The sequence below is a fragment of the Phalangium opilio genome, unplaced genomic scaffold, assembly GCF_054372755.1.
Source record: "Phalangium opilio isolate 3A_F unplaced genomic scaffold, DU_Popi_V2 ptg000060l_1, whole genome shotgun sequence".
In the NCBI taxonomy this organism is placed as follows: Eukaryota; Metazoa; Arthropoda; class Arachnida; order Opiliones; family Phalangiidae; genus Phalangium; species Phalangium opilio.
Window position 1 is genome coordinate 2,033,458 of NW_028324177.1, and position 12,929 is coordinate 2,046,386.

The window sequence follows — 12,929 nt, forward strand, 5'->3', positions numbered from 1 at the left end:
ATCAGGGCTCGAACCTGACACCTTCCGCGTGTAAAGCGGACGTGATAACCACTACACCATAGATACTTGGTTATTGTGAGTTTTCGAAGAGATCTAGCTTATTACTATGTCTAATCACGATGGTCAAAACATGTATCTACCAGGGCTCGAACCTGGGACCTTCCGCGTGTTAGGCGGACGTGATAACCACTACACCATAGCTACGTTTAATATAAAGTTTTCGAAGAGATCTAGCTTATTACTATGTCTAATCACGATGGTCAAAACATGTATCTATCAGGGCTCGAACCTGACACCTTCCGCGTGTTAGGCGGAAGTGATAACCACTACACCATAGATACTTGGTTATTGTGAGTTTTCGAAGAGATCAACCTTATTATTATGTCTAATCACGATGGTCAAAACATGTATCTACCAGGGATCGAACCTGGGACCTTCCGCGTGTAAAGCGGACGTGTTAATTTAAGTTTTCGAAGAGATCTAGCTTATTACTATGTCTAATCACGATGGTCAAAACATGTATCTATCAGGGCTCGAACCTGACACCTTCCGCGTGTTAGGCGGAAGTGATAACCACTACACCATAGATACTTGGCTATTGTGAGTTTTCGAAGAGATCTAGCTTATTACTATGTCTAATCACGATGGTCAAAAATGTATCTATCAGGCCTCGAACCTGGGACCTTCCGCGTGCTAGGCGGACGTGATAACCACTACACCATAGATACTTGTTAATTTAAGTTTTCGAAGAGATCTAGCTTATTACTATGTCTAATCACGATGGTCAAAACATGTATCCATCAGGGCTCGAACCTGACACCTTCCGCGTGTAAAGCGGACGTGATAACCACTACACCATAGATACTTGGTTATTGTGAGTTTTCGAAGAGATCTAGCTTATTACTATGTCTAATCACGATGGTCAAAACATGTATCTATCAGGGCTCGAACCTGACACCTTCCGCGTGTTAGGCGGACGTGATAACCACTACACCATAGATACTTGGCTATTGTGAGTTTTCGAAGAGATCTAGCTTATTACTATGTCTAATCACGATGGTCAAAACATGTATCTATCAGGGCTCGAACCTGGGACCTTCCGCGTGTTAGGCGGACGTGATAACCACTACACCATAGATACTTGTTAATTTAAGTTTTCGAAGAGATCTAGCTTATTACTATGTCTAATCACGATGGTCAAAACATGTATCTACCAAGGCTCGAACCTGGGACCTTCCGCGTGTTAGGCGGACGTGATAACCACTACACCATAGATACTTGGTTATTGTGAGTTTTCGAAGAGATCTAGCTTATTACTATGTCTAATCACGATGGTCAAAACATGTATCTATCAGGGCTCGAACCTGACACCTTCCGCGTGTTAGGCGGACGTGATAACCACTACACCATAGATACTTGGTTGTTGTGAGTTTTCGAAGAGATGTACCTTATTATTATGTCTAATCACGATGGTCAAAACATGTATCTACCAGGGCTCGAACCTGGGACCTTCCGCGTATAAAGCGGACGTGATAACCACTACACCATAGATACGTGTTAATTTAAGTTTTCGAAGAGATCTAGCTTATTACTATGTCTAATCACGATGGTTAAAACATGTATCCATCAGGGCTCGAACCTGGGACCTTCCGCGTATACAGCGGACGTGATAACCACTACACCATAGATACGTGTTAATTTAAGTTTTCGAAGAGATCTAGCTTATTACTATGTCTAATCACGATGGTTAAAACATGTATCCATCAGGGCTCGAACCTGACACCTTCCGCGTGTAAAGCGGACGTGATAACCACTACACCATAGATACGTGTTTATTTAAGTTTTCGAAGAGATCTAGCTTATTACTACGTCTTATCACGATGGTCAAAACATGTATCCATCAGGGCTCGAACCTGACACCTTCCGCGTGTAAAGCGGACGTGATAACCACTACACCATAGATACTTGGTTATTGTGAGTTTTCGAAGAGATCTAGCTTATTACTATGTCTAATCACGATGGTCAAAACATGTATCTACCAGGGCTCGAACCTGGGACCTTCCGCGTGTTAGGCGGACGTGATAACCACTACACCATAGCTACGTTTAATATAAAGTTTTCGAAGAGATCTAGCTTATTACTATGTCTAATCACGATGGTCAAAACATGTATCTATCAGGGCTCGAACCTGACACCTTCCGCGTGTTAGGCGGAAGTGATAACCACTACACCATAGTTACTTGGTTATTGTGAGTTTTCGAAGAGATCAACCTTATTATTATGTCTAATCACGATGGTCAAAACATGTATCTACCAGGGATCGAACCTGGGACCTTCCGCGTGTAAAGCGGACGTGATAACCACTACACCATAGATACGTGTTAATTTAAGTTTTCGAAGAGATCTAGCTTATTACTATGTCTAATCACGATGGTCAAAACATGTATCTATCAGGGCTCGAACCTGACACCTTCCGCGTGTTAGGCGGAAGTGATAACCACTACACCATAGATACTTGGCTATTGTGAGTTTTCGAAGAGATCTAGCTTATTACTATGTCTAATCACGATGGTCAAAAATGTATCTATCAGGCCTCGAACCTGGGACCTTCCGCGTGCTAGGCGGACGTGATAACCACTACACCATAGATACTTGTTAATTTAAGTTTTCGAAGAGATCTAGCTTATTACTATGTCTAATCACGATGGTCAAAACATGTATCTATCAGGGCACGAACATGGGACCTTCCGCGTGTTAGGCGGACGTGATAACCACTACACCATAGATACGTGTTAATTTAAGATTTCGAAGAGATCTAGCTTATTACTATGTCTAATCACGATGGTTAAAACATGTATCCATCAGGGCTCGAACCTGACACCTTCCGCGTGTAAAGCGGACGTGATAACCACTACACCATAGATACGTGTTTATTTAAGTTTTCGAAGAGATCTAGCTTATTACTACGTCTTATCACGATGGTCAAAACATGTATCCATCAGGGCTCGAACCTGACACCTTCCGCGTGTAAAGCGGACGTGATAACCACTACACCATAGATACTTGGTTATTGTGAGTTTTCGAAGAGATCTAGCTTATTACTATGTCTAATCACGATGGTCAAAACATGTATCTACCAGGGCTCGAACCTGGGACCTTCCGCGTGTTAGGCGGACGTGATAACCACTACACCATAGCTACGTTTAATATAAAGTTTTCGAAGAGATCTAGCTTATTACTATGTCTAATCACGATGGTCAAAACATGTATCTATCAGGGCTCGAACCTGACACCTTCCGCGTGTTAGGCGGAAGTGATAACCACTACACCATAGATACTTGGTTATTGTGAGTTTTCGAAGAGATCAACCTTATTATTATGTCTAATCACGATGGTCAAAACATGTATCTACCAGGGATCGAACCTGGGACCTTCCGCGTGTAAAGCGGACGTGATAACCACTACACCATAGATACGTGTTAATTTAAGTTTTCGAAGAGATCTAGCTTATTACTATGTCTAATCACGATGGTCAAAACATGTATCTATCAGGGCTCGAACCTGACACCTTCCGCGTGTTAGGCGGAAGTGATAACCACTACACCATAGATACTTGGCTATTGTGAGTTTTCGAAGAGATCTAGCTTATTACTATGTCTAATCACGATGGTCAAAAATGTATCTATCAGGCCTCGAACCTGGGACCTTCCGCGTGCTAGGCGGACGTGATAACCACTACACCATAGATACTTGTTAATTTAAGTTTTCGAAGAGATCTAGCTTATTACTATGTCTAATCACGATGGTCAAAACATGTATCTATCAGGGCACGAACATGGGACCTTCCGCGTGTTAGGCGGACGTGATAACCACTACACCATAGATACGTGTTAATTTAAGATTTCGAAGAGATCTAGCTTATTACTATGTCTAATCACAATGGTCAAAACATGTATCTATCAGGGCTCGAACCTGAGACATTCCGCGTGTTAGGCAGACGTGATAACCACTACACCATAGATACTTGGTTATTGTGAGTTTTCGAAGAGATGTACCTTATTATTATGTCTAATCACGATGGTCAAAACATGTATCTACCAGGGCTCGAACCTGGAACCTTCCGCGTATAAAGCGGACGTGATAACCACTACACCATAGATACGTGTTAATTTAAGTTTTCGAAGAGATCTAGCTTATTACTATGTCTAATCACGATGGTCAAAACATGTATCAATCAGGGCTCGAACCTGACACCTTCCGCGTGTTAGGCGGAAGTGATAACCACTACACCATAGATACTTGGCTATTGTGAGTTTTCGAAGAGATCTAGCTTATTACTATGTCTAATCACGATGGTCAAAAATGTATCTATCAGGGCTCGAACCTGGGACTTTCCGCGTGTTAGGCGGACGTGATAACCACTACACCATAGATACTTGTTAATTTAAGTTTTCGAAGAGATCTAGCTTATTACTATGTCTAATCACGATGGTCAAAACATGTATCTATCAGGGCACGAACATGGGACCTTCCGCGTGTTAGGCGGACGTGATAACCACTACACCATAGATACGTGTTAATTTAAGATTTCGAAGAGATCTAGCTTATTACTATGTCTAATCACAATGGTAAAAACATGTATCTATCAGGGCTCGAACCTGAGACATTCCGCGTGTTAGGCAGACGTGATAACCACTACACCATAGATACTTGGTTATTGTGAGTTTTCGAAGAGATCTACCTTATTATTATGTCTAATCACGATGGTCAAAACATGTATCTACCAGGGCTCGAACCTGGGACCTTCCGCGTGTAAAGCGGACGTGATAACCACTACACCATAGATACGTGTTCATTTAAGTTTTCGAAGAGATCTAGCTTATTACTATGTCTAATCACGATGGTCAAAACATGTATCCATCAGGGCTCGAACCTGACACCTTCCGCGTGTTAGGCGGACGTGATAACTACTACACCATAGATACTTGGTTATTGTGAGTTTTCGAAGAGATCTAGCTTATTACTATGTCTAATCACGATGGTCAAAACATGTATCTATCAGGGCTCGAACCTGACACCTTCCGCGTGTAAAGCGGACGTGATAACCACTACACCATCGATACTTGGTTATTGTGAGTTTTCAAAGAGATCTAGCTTATTACTATGTCTAATCACGATGGTCAAAACATGTGTCTATCAGGGCTCGAACCTGACACCTTCTGCGTGTTAGGCGGACGTGATAACCACTACACCATAGATGATTGGCTATTGAGAGTTTTCGAAGAGATCTAGCTTATTACTATGTCTAATCACGATGGTCAAAACATGTATCTATCAGGGCTCGAACCTGGGACCTTCCGCGTGTTAGGCGGACGTGATAACTACTACACCATAGATACGTGTTAATTTAAGTTTTCGAAGAGATCTAGCTTATAACTATGTCTAATCACGATGGTCAAAACATGTATCTATCAGGGCACGAACCTGGGACCTTCCGCGTGTTAGTCGGACGTGATAACCACTACACCATAGATACTTGGTTATTGCGAGTTTTCGAAGAGATGTACCTTATTATTATGTCTAATCACGATGGTCAAAACATGTATCTACCAGGGCTCGAACCTGGAACCTTCCGCGTATAAAGCGGACGTGATAACCACTACACCATAGATACGTGTTAATTTAAGATTTCGAAGAGATCTAGCTTATTACTATGTCTAATCACAATGGTAAAAACATGTATCTATCAGGGCTCGAACCTGAGACATTCCGCGTGTTAGGCAGACGTGATAACCACTACACCATAGATACTTGGTTATTGTGAGTTTTCGAAGAGATCTACCTTATTATTATGTCTAATCACGATGGTCAAAACATGTATCTACCAGGGCTCGAACCTGGGACCTTCCGCGTGTAAAGCGGACGTGATAACCACTACACCATAGATACGTGTTCATTTAAGTTTTCGAAGAGATCTAGCTTATTACTATGTCTAATCACGATGGTCAAAACATGTATCCATCAGGGCTCGAACCTGACACCTTCCGCGTGTTAGGCGGACGTGATAACTACTACACCATAGATACTTGGTTATTGTGAGTTTTCGAAGAGATCTAGCTTATTACTATGTCTAATCACGATGGTCAAAACATGTATCTATCAGGGCTCGAACCTGACACCTTCCGCGTGTAAAGCGGACGTGATAACCACTACACCATCGATACTTGGTTATTGTGAGTTTTCAAAGAGATCTAGCTTATTACTATGTCTAATCACGATGGTCAAAACATGTGTCTATCAGGGCTCGAACCTGACACCTTCTGCGTGTTAGGCGGACGTGATAACCACTACACCATAGATGATTGGCTATTGAGAGTTTTCGAAGAGATCTAGCTTATTACTATGTCTAATCACGATGGTCAAAACATGTATCTATCAGGGCTCGAACCTGGGACCTTCCGCGTGTTAGGCGGACGTGATAACTACTACACCATAGATACGTGTTAATTTAAGTTTTCGAAGAGATCTAGCTTATTACTATGTCTAATCACGATGGTCAAAACATGTATCTATCAGGGCTCGAACCTGGGACCTTCCGCGTGTTAGGCGGACGTGATAACTACTACACCATAGATACGTGTTAATTTAAGTTTTCGAAGAGATCTAGCTTATTACTATGTCTAATAACGATGGTCAAAACATGTATCTATCAGGGCACGAACCTGAGACCTTCCGCGTGTTAGGCGGACGTGATAACTACTACACCATAGATACGTGTTAATTTAAGTTTTCGAAGAGATCTAGCTTATTACTATGTCTAATCACGATGGTCAAAACATGTATCTACCAGGGCTCGAAGCTGGGACCTTCCGCGTGTAAAGCGGACGTGATAACCACTACACCATAGATACGTGTTAATTTAAGTTTTCGAAGAGATCTAGCTTATAACTATGTCTAATCACGATGGTCAAAACATGTATCTATCAGGGCACGAACCTGGGACCTTCCGCGTGTTAGTCGGACGTGATAACCACTACACCATAGATACTTGGTTATTGTGAGTTTTCGAAGAGATCTACCTTATTATTATGTCTAATCACGATGGTCAAAACATGTATCTACCAGGGCTCGAACCTGGGACCTTCCGCGTGTAAAGCGGACGTGATAACCACTACACCATAGATACGTGTTAATTTAAGTTTTCGAAGAGATCTAGCTTATTACTATGTCTAATCACAATGGTCGAAACATGTATCTATCAGGGCTCGAACCTGAGACCTTCCGCGTGTTAAGCGGACGTGATAACTACTACACCATAGATACTTGGTTATTGTGAGCTTTCGAAGAGATCTACCTTATTATTATGTCTAATCACGATTGTCAAACCATGTATCTACCAGGGCTCGAACCTGGGACCTTCCGCGTGTCAGGCGGACGTGATAACCACCACACCATAGATACGTGTTAATATAAAGTTTTCGAAGAGATCCAGATTATTACTATGTCTAATCACGATGGTCAAAACATGTATCTATCAGGGCTCAGACCTGACACCTTTCGCGTGTTAGGCGGACGTGATAACCACCACACCATAGATACGTGTAAATATAAAGTTTTCGAAGAGATCCAGCTTATCACTATGTCTAATCACGATGGTCAAAACATGTATCTATCAGGGCTCGAACCTGACACCTTTCGCGTGTTAGGCGGACGTGATAACCACTACACCATAGATACTTGGCTAATGGGAGTTTTCGAAGAGATCTACCTTATTATTATGTCTAATCACGATGGTCAAAACATATCCCAACCAGCTCTCAAACCTGGGACCTTCAGCGTGTTAGGCAGACGTGATAACCACTACACCATAGATACGTGTTAATATAAAGTTTTCTAAGAGATCCAGCTTATAACTATGTCTAATCACGGTGGTCAAAACATGTATCTATCAGGGCTCGAACCTGGGACCTTCCGCGTGTTAGGCGGACGTGATAACCACTACACCATAGATACTTGTTAATTTAAGTTTTCGAAGAGATCTAGCTTATTACTATGTCTAATCACAATAGTCAAAACATGTATCTATCAGGGCTCGAACCTGAGACCTTCCACGTGTTAGGCGCACGTGATAACCACTACACCATAGATACTTGGTTATTGTGAGTTTTCTAAGAGATCTACCTTATTATTATGTCTAATCACGATGGTCAAAACATGTATCTTCCAGGGCTCGAACCTGGGACCTTCCGCGTGTAAAGCGGACGTGATAACCACTACACCATAGATACGTGTCAATTTAAGTTTTCGAAGAGATCTAGCTTATTACTATGTCTAATCACAATGGTCAAAACATGTATCCATCAGGGCTCGAACCTGACACCTTCTGCGTATTAGGCGGACGTGATAACCACTAGACCATAGATACTTGGCTATTGTGAGTTTTCGAAGAGATCTAGCTTATTACTATGTCTAATCACGATGGTCAAAACATGTATCTATCAGGGCTCGAACCTGACACCTTCCGCGTGTAAAGCGGACGTGATAACCACTACACCATCGATACTTGGTTATTGTGAGTTTTCAAAGAGATCTAGCTTATTACTATGTCTAATCACGATGGTCAAAACATGTGTCTATCAGGGCTCGAACCTGACACCTTCCGCGTGTTAGGCGGACGTGATAACCACTACACCATAGATGATTGGCTATTGTGAGTTTTCGAATAGATCTAGCTTATTACTATGTCTAATCACGATGGTCAAAACATGTATCTATCAGGGCTCGAACCTGGGACCTTCCGCGTGTTAGGCGGACGTGATAACTACTACACCATAGATACGTGTTAATTTAAGTTTTCGAAGAGATCTAGCTTATTACTATGTCTAATCACGATGGTCAAAACATGTATCTATCAGGGCTCGAACCTGGGACCTTCCGCGTGTTAGGCGGACGTGATAACTACTACACCATAGATACGTGTTAATTTAAGTTTTCGAAGAGATCTAGCTTATTACTATGTCTAATCACGATGGTCAAAACATGTATCTATCAGGGCACGAACCTGAGACCTTCCGCGTGTTAGGCGGACGTGATAACTACTACACCATAGATACGTGTTAATTTAAGTTTTCGAAGAGATCTAGCTTATTACTATGTCTAATCACGATGGTCAAAACATGTATCTACCAGGGCTCGAAGCTGGGACCTTCCGCGTGTAAAGCGGACGTGATAACCACTACACCATAGATACGTGTTAATTTAAGTTTTCGAAGAGATCTAGCTTATAACTATGTCTAATCACGATGGTCAAAACATGTATCTATCAGGGCACGAACCTGGGACCTTCCGCGTGTTAGTCGGACGTGATAACCACTACACCATAGATACTTGGTTATTGTGAGTTTTCGAAGAGATCTACCTTATTATTATGTCTAATCACGATGGTCAAAACATGTATCTACCAGGGCTCGAACCTGGGACCTTCCGCGTGTAAAGCGGACGTGATAACCACTACACCATAGATACGTGTTAATTTAAGTTTTCGAAGAGATCTAGCTTATTACTATGTCTATCACGATGGTCAAAACATGTATCCATCAGGGCTCGAACCTGACACCTTCCGCGTGTAAAGCGGACGTGATAACCACTACACCATAGATACTTGGTTATTGTGAGTTTTCGAAGAGATCTAGCTTATTACTATGTCTAATCACGATGGTCAAAACATGTATCTATCAGGGCACGAACCTGGGACCTTCCGCGTGTTAGTCGGACGTGATAACCACTACACCATAGATACTTGGTTATTGTAAGTTTTCGAAGAGATCTACCTTATTATTATGTCTAATCACGATGGTCAAAACATGTATCTACCAGGGCTCGAACATGGGAACTTCCGCGTGTAAAGCGGACGTGATAACCACTACACCATAGATACGTGTTAATTTAAGTTTTCGAAGAGATCTAGCTTATTACTATGTCTAATCACAATGGTCGAAACATGTATCTATCAGGGCTCGAACCTGAGACCTTCCGCGTGTTAAGCGGACGTGATAACTACTACACCATAGATACTTGGTTATTGTGAGCTTTCGAAGAGATCTACCTTATTATTATGTCTAATCACGATTGTCAAACCATGTATCTACCAGGGCTCGAACCTGGGACCTTCCGCGTGTCAGGCGGACGTGATAACCACCACACCATAGATACGTGTTAATATAAAGTTTTCGAAGAGATCCAGCTTATTACTATGTCTAATCACGATGGTCAAAACATGTATCTATCAGGGCTCAGACCTGACACCTTTCGCGTGTTAGGCGGACGTGATAACCACCACACCATAGATACGTGTAAATATAAAGTTTTCGAAGAGATCCAGCTTATCACTATGTCTAATCACGATGGTCAAAACATGTATCTATCAGGGCTCGAACCTGACACCTTTCGCGTGTTAGGCGGACGTGATAACCACTACACCATAGATACTTGGCTAATGGGAGTTTTCGAAGAGATCTACCTTATTATTATGTCTAATCACGATGGTCAAAACATATCCCAACCAGCTCTCAAACCTGGGACCTTCAGCGTGTTAGGCAGACGTGATAACCACTACACCATAGATACGTGTTAATATAAAGTTTTCTAAGAGATCCAGCTTATAACTATGTCTAATCACGATGGTCAAAACATGTATCTATCAGGGCTCGAACCTGAGACCTTCCACGTGTTAGGCGCACGTGATAACCACTACACCATAGATACTTGGTTATTGTGAGTTTTCGAAGAGATCTACCTTATTATTATGTCTAATCACGATGGTCAAAACATGTGTCTTCCAGGGCTCGAACCTGGGACCTTCCGCGTGTAAAGCGGACGTGATAACCACTACACCATAGATACGTGTCAATTTAAGTTTTCGAAGAGATCTAGCTTATTACTATGTCTAATCACAATGGTCAAAACATGTATCTATCAGGGCTCGAACCTGACACCTTCCGCGTGTAAAGCGGACGTGATAACCACTACACCATCGATACTTGGTTATTGTGAGTTTTCAAAGAGATCTAGCTTATTACTATGTCTAATCACGATGGTCAAAACATGTGTCTATCAGGGCTCGAACCTGACACCTTCCGCGTGTTAGGCGGACGTGATAACCACTACACCATAGATGATTGGCTATTGTGAGTTTTCGAAGAGATCTAGCTTATTACTATGTCTAATCACGATGGTCAAAACATGTATCTATCAGGGCTCGAACCTGGGACCTTCCGCGTGTTAGGCGGACGTGATAACTACTACACCATAGATACGTGTTAATTTAAGTTTTCGAAGAGATCTAGCTTATTACTATGTCTAATCACGATGGTCAAAACATGTATCTATCAGGGCTCGAACCTGGGACCTTCCGCGTGTTAGGCGGACGTGATAACTACTACACCATAGATACGTGTTAATTTAAGTTTTCGAAGAGATCTAGCTTATTACTATGTCTAATCACGATGGTCAAAACATGGATCTATCAGGGCACGAACCTGGGACCTTCCGCGTGTTAGTCGGACGTGATAACCACTACACCATAGATACTTGGTTATTGTGAGTTTTCGAAGAGATCTACCTTGTTATTATGTCTAATCACGATGGTCAAAACATGTATCTACCAGGGCTCGAACCTGGGAACTTCCGCGTGTAAAGCGGACGTGATAACCACTACACCATAGATACGTGTTAATTTAAGTTTTCGAAGAGATCTAGCTTATTACTATGTCTAATCACAATGGTCGAAACATGTATCTATCAGGGCTCGAACCTGAGACCTTCCGCGTGTTAAGCGGACGTGATAACTACTACACCATAGATACTTGGTTATTGTGAGCTTTCGAAGAGATCTACCTTATTATTATGTCTAATCACGATTGTCAAACCATGTATCTACCAGGGCTCGAACCTGGGACCTTCCGCGTGTCAGGCGGACGTGATAACCACCACACCATAGATACGTGTTAATATAAAGTTTTCGAAGAGATCCAGCTTATTACTATGTCTAATCACGATGGTCAAAACATGTATCTATCAGGGCTCAGACCTGACACCTTTCGCGTGTTAGGCGGACGTGATAACCATCACACCATAGATACGTGTAAATATAAAGTTTTCGAAGAGATCCAGCTTATCACTATGTCTAATCACGATGGTCAAAACATGTATCTATCAGGGCTCGAACCTGACACCTTTCGCGTGTTAGGCGGACGTGATAACCACTACACCATAGATACTTGGCTAATGGGAGTTTTCGAAGAGATCTACCTTATTATTATGTCTAATCACGATGGTCAAAACATATCCCAACCAGCTCTCAAACCTGGGACCTTCAGCGTGTTAGGCAGACGTGATAACCACTACACCATAGATACGTGTTAATATAAAGTTTTCTAAGAGATCCAGCTTATAACTATGTCTAATCACGATGGTCAAAACATGTATCTATCAGGGCTCGAACCTGGGACCTTCCGCGTGTTAGGCGGACGTGATAACCACTACACCATAGATACTTGTTAATTTAAGTTTTCGAAGAGATCTAGCTTATTACTATGACTAATCACAATAGTCAAAACATGTATCTATCAGGGCTCGAACCTGAGACCTTCCACGTGTTAGGCGCACGTGATAACCACTACACCATAGATACTTGGTTATTGTGAGTTTTCGAAGAGATCTACCTTATTATTATGTCTAATCACGATGGTCAAAACATGTATCTACCAGGGCTCGAACCTGGGACCTTCCGCGTGTAAAGCGGACGTGATAACCACTACACCATAGATACGTGTCAATTTAAGTTTTCGAAGAGATCTAGCTTATTACTATGTCTAATCACAATGGTCAAAACATGTATCTATCAGGGCTCGAACCTGAGACCTTCCGCG

At 42.1% G+C, this 12,929-nt stretch overlaps 30 non-coding genes across 30 annotated transcripts; all 30 read right to left on the bottom strand.

The window, feature by feature from the left end:
- Positions 1–131: 131 nt before the first annotated feature.
- Positions 132–204, bottom strand: TRNAV-AAC (transfer RNA valine (anticodon AAC)). Its single transcript has one exon. It is a non-coding gene; the product is annotated as a tRNA-Val (tRNA).
- A 451-nt stretch (positions 205–655) lies between these two features.
- On the bottom strand, positions 656–728 carry TRNAA-AGC (transfer RNA alanine (anticodon AGC)). The gene has a single exon. It is a non-coding gene; the product is annotated as a tRNA-Ala (tRNA).
- Positions 729–930: 202 nt separating this feature from the next.
- On the bottom strand, positions 931–1,003 carry TRNAV-AAC (transfer RNA valine (anticodon AAC)). Its single transcript has one exon. It is a non-coding gene; the product is annotated as a tRNA-Val (tRNA).
- A 65-nt stretch (positions 1,004–1,068) lies between these two features.
- Positions 1,069–1,141, bottom strand: TRNAV-AAC (transfer RNA valine (anticodon AAC)). Its single transcript has one exon. It is a non-coding gene; the product is annotated as a tRNA-Val (tRNA).
- A 64-nt stretch (positions 1,142–1,205) lies between these two features.
- TRNAV-AAC (transfer RNA valine (anticodon AAC)) lies at positions 1,206–1,278 on the bottom strand. The gene has a single exon. It is a non-coding gene; the product is annotated as a tRNA-Val (tRNA).
- A 65-nt stretch (positions 1,279–1,343) lies between these two features.
- On the bottom strand, positions 1,344–1,416 carry TRNAV-AAC (transfer RNA valine (anticodon AAC)). Its single transcript has one exon. It is a non-coding gene; the product is annotated as a tRNA-Val (tRNA).
- A 65-nt stretch (positions 1,417–1,481) lies between these two features.
- On the bottom strand, positions 1,482–1,554 carry TRNAI-UAU (transfer RNA isoleucine (anticodon UAU)). The gene has a single exon. It is a non-coding gene; the product is annotated as a tRNA-Ile (tRNA).
- A 64-nt stretch (positions 1,555–1,618) lies between these two features.
- TRNAI-UAU (transfer RNA isoleucine (anticodon UAU)) lies at positions 1,619–1,691 on the bottom strand. The gene has a single exon. It is a non-coding gene; the product is annotated as a tRNA-Ile (tRNA).
- Positions 1,692–2,030: 339 nt separating this feature from the next.
- Positions 2,031–2,103, bottom strand: TRNAV-AAC (transfer RNA valine (anticodon AAC)). The gene has a single exon. It is a non-coding gene; the product is annotated as a tRNA-Val (tRNA).
- Positions 2,104–2,305: 202 nt separating this feature from the next.
- TRNAV-UAC (transfer RNA valine (anticodon UAC)) lies at positions 2,306–2,378 on the bottom strand. The gene has a single exon. It is a non-coding gene; the product is annotated as a tRNA-Val (tRNA).
- Positions 2,379–2,579: 201 nt separating this feature from the next.
- TRNAA-AGC (transfer RNA alanine (anticodon AGC)) lies at positions 2,580–2,652 on the bottom strand. Its single transcript has one exon. It is a non-coding gene; the product is annotated as a tRNA-Ala (tRNA).
- Positions 2,653–3,128: 476 nt separating this feature from the next.
- TRNAV-AAC (transfer RNA valine (anticodon AAC)) lies at positions 3,129–3,201 on the bottom strand. The gene has a single exon. It is a non-coding gene; the product is annotated as a tRNA-Val (tRNA).
- Positions 3,202–3,403: 202 nt separating this feature from the next.
- On the bottom strand, positions 3,404–3,476 carry TRNAV-UAC (transfer RNA valine (anticodon UAC)). The gene has a single exon. It is a non-coding gene; the product is annotated as a tRNA-Val (tRNA).
- Positions 3,477–3,677: 201 nt separating this feature from the next.
- TRNAA-AGC (transfer RNA alanine (anticodon AGC)) lies at positions 3,678–3,750 on the bottom strand. The gene has a single exon. It is a non-coding gene; the product is annotated as a tRNA-Ala (tRNA).
- A 339-nt stretch (positions 3,751–4,089) lies between these two features.
- On the bottom strand, positions 4,090–4,162 carry TRNAI-UAU (transfer RNA isoleucine (anticodon UAU)). Its single transcript has one exon. It is a non-coding gene; the product is annotated as a tRNA-Ile (tRNA).
- Positions 4,163–4,775: 613 nt separating this feature from the next.
- Positions 4,776–4,848, bottom strand: TRNAV-UAC (transfer RNA valine (anticodon UAC)). Its single transcript has one exon. It is a non-coding gene; the product is annotated as a tRNA-Val (tRNA).
- A 753-nt stretch (positions 4,849–5,601) lies between these two features.
- TRNAI-UAU (transfer RNA isoleucine (anticodon UAU)) lies at positions 5,602–5,674 on the bottom strand. The gene has a single exon. It is a non-coding gene; the product is annotated as a tRNA-Ile (tRNA).
- Positions 5,675–5,876: 202 nt separating this feature from the next.
- TRNAV-UAC (transfer RNA valine (anticodon UAC)) lies at positions 5,877–5,949 on the bottom strand. The gene has a single exon. It is a non-coding gene; the product is annotated as a tRNA-Val (tRNA).
- Positions 5,950–6,838: 889 nt separating this feature from the next.
- Positions 6,839–6,911, bottom strand: TRNAV-UAC (transfer RNA valine (anticodon UAC)). Its single transcript has one exon. It is a non-coding gene; the product is annotated as a tRNA-Val (tRNA).
- A 202-nt stretch (positions 6,912–7,113) lies between these two features.
- Positions 7,114–7,186, bottom strand: TRNAV-UAC (transfer RNA valine (anticodon UAC)). Its single transcript has one exon. It is a non-coding gene; the product is annotated as a tRNA-Val (tRNA).
- A 202-nt stretch (positions 7,187–7,388) lies between these two features.
- Positions 7,389–7,461, bottom strand: TRNAV-GAC (transfer RNA valine (anticodon GAC)). The gene has a single exon. It is a non-coding gene; the product is annotated as a tRNA-Val (tRNA).
- A 479-nt stretch (positions 7,462–7,940) lies between these two features.
- TRNAV-AAC (transfer RNA valine (anticodon AAC)) lies at positions 7,941–8,013 on the bottom strand. The gene has a single exon. It is a non-coding gene; the product is annotated as a tRNA-Val (tRNA).
- A 202-nt stretch (positions 8,014–8,215) lies between these two features.
- Positions 8,216–8,288, bottom strand: TRNAV-UAC (transfer RNA valine (anticodon UAC)). The gene has a single exon. It is a non-coding gene; the product is annotated as a tRNA-Val (tRNA).
- An 889-nt stretch (positions 8,289–9,177) lies between these two features.
- On the bottom strand, positions 9,178–9,250 carry TRNAV-UAC (transfer RNA valine (anticodon UAC)). Its single transcript has one exon. It is a non-coding gene; the product is annotated as a tRNA-Val (tRNA).
- A 202-nt stretch (positions 9,251–9,452) lies between these two features.
- Positions 9,453–9,525, bottom strand: TRNAV-UAC (transfer RNA valine (anticodon UAC)). The gene has a single exon. It is a non-coding gene; the product is annotated as a tRNA-Val (tRNA).
- A 614-nt stretch (positions 9,526–10,139) lies between these two features.
- Positions 10,140–10,212, bottom strand: TRNAV-GAC (transfer RNA valine (anticodon GAC)). Its single transcript has one exon. It is a non-coding gene; the product is annotated as a tRNA-Val (tRNA).
- A 1,442-nt stretch (positions 10,213–11,654) lies between these two features.
- Positions 11,655–11,727, bottom strand: TRNAV-UAC (transfer RNA valine (anticodon UAC)). Its single transcript has one exon. It is a non-coding gene; the product is annotated as a tRNA-Val (tRNA).
- A 202-nt stretch (positions 11,728–11,929) lies between these two features.
- Positions 11,930–12,002, bottom strand: TRNAV-GAC (transfer RNA valine (anticodon GAC)). Its single transcript has one exon. It is a non-coding gene; the product is annotated as a tRNA-Val (tRNA).
- Positions 12,003–12,481: 479 nt separating this feature from the next.
- Positions 12,482–12,554, bottom strand: TRNAV-AAC (transfer RNA valine (anticodon AAC)). The gene has a single exon. It is a non-coding gene; the product is annotated as a tRNA-Val (tRNA).
- A 202-nt stretch (positions 12,555–12,756) lies between these two features.
- On the bottom strand, positions 12,757–12,829 carry TRNAV-UAC (transfer RNA valine (anticodon UAC)). Its single transcript has one exon. It is a non-coding gene; the product is annotated as a tRNA-Val (tRNA).
- Between the last annotated feature and the right edge of the window lie 100 nt (positions 12,830–12,929).